The sequence below is a fragment of the Cannabis sativa genome, chromosome 1 (assembly GCF_029168945.1).
Source record: "Cannabis sativa cultivar Pink pepper isolate KNU-18-1 chromosome 1, ASM2916894v1, whole genome shotgun sequence".
NCBI lineage: Eukaryota > Viridiplantae > Streptophyta > Magnoliopsida > Rosales > Cannabaceae > Cannabis > Cannabis sativa.
This window is the reverse complement of record NC_083601.1, coordinates 135,658-136,486: the sequence shown is the minus strand read 5'-3', so window position 1 is coordinate 136,486 and position 829 is coordinate 135,658. Positions and strand designations below refer to the sequence as shown.

At 41.4% G+C, this 829-nt stretch overlaps 1 non-coding gene across 1 annotated transcript; it reads left to right on the top strand.

Moving 5' to 3' along the window:
- The first annotated feature begins 206 nt into the window (after positions 1-206).
- On the top strand, positions 207-313 carry LOC133033818 (small nucleolar RNA R71). Its single transcript, XR_009685880.1, has one exon. It is a non-coding gene; the product is annotated as a small nucleolar RNA R71 (small nucleolar RNA).
- Positions 314-829: the final 516 nt, after the last annotated feature.

Sequence of the window (829 nt, the reverse complement as noted above, 5' to 3'; positions counted from 1 at the left end):
TGCTCACTTCATTAACCTGTCGTGATGTTGAGGGAGACTCTCGGTGAGTGCCAAACTGTTGTGAATTGACAGCCATGTTTGAGATAAGATTTCTGGCTTCTGTTTGGGTTTTGTCTACCAATGCTCCTCCACTTGCTGCATCTATCATACTTCTCTCAAAAGGTAAGAGACCTTCATAAAAGTATTAAATTAGGAGTTGTTCACTGATTTGGTGGTGAGGGCAACTAGCACACAACCTTTTAAATCTTTCCCAATATTCATAAAGTGACTCTCCAGTAATTTGTTGAATTCCAGAGATTTCTTTTCGGATGCTCCAAACTTTAGAGGCTGGGAAGTATTGCTCCAAGAAAACAGTCTTCATGTCATTCCATGTTTCAATAGTTCCCGGTGGTAGATAGTACAACCACTCCTTCGCAGCATCTTTTAAAGAGAAAGGGAAGGCCCGCAGCTTGATTTGTTCTTCAGTAACTGATATAGGTTTCATACTAGAGCAGACAATATGAAACTCCTTAAGGTGCTTGTTGGGGTCTTCTCCAGGTAATCAATGAAAAGCTGGTAGTAAATGGATGAGGCCAGATTTCAGTTCAAAATTGACATCCAAAGGTGCATAATAGATGCACAATGGTTGCTGTTCCAGATTTTGCGTAGCCAACTCCTTCAATGTCCTGTTTTGAGCCATGGTCTTGTGAGAAGTAACCGAGTCATCAGAATCTGACTCGGGATCAGTTGATAGTGGCTATTTGGCAGGACCAAGAGGTTGAAAGAGTGGGTTGTTGGTTATAGTCTTTGAAGATCGAGAAGCAGACGATGACTGAAGATATTGTTTAAC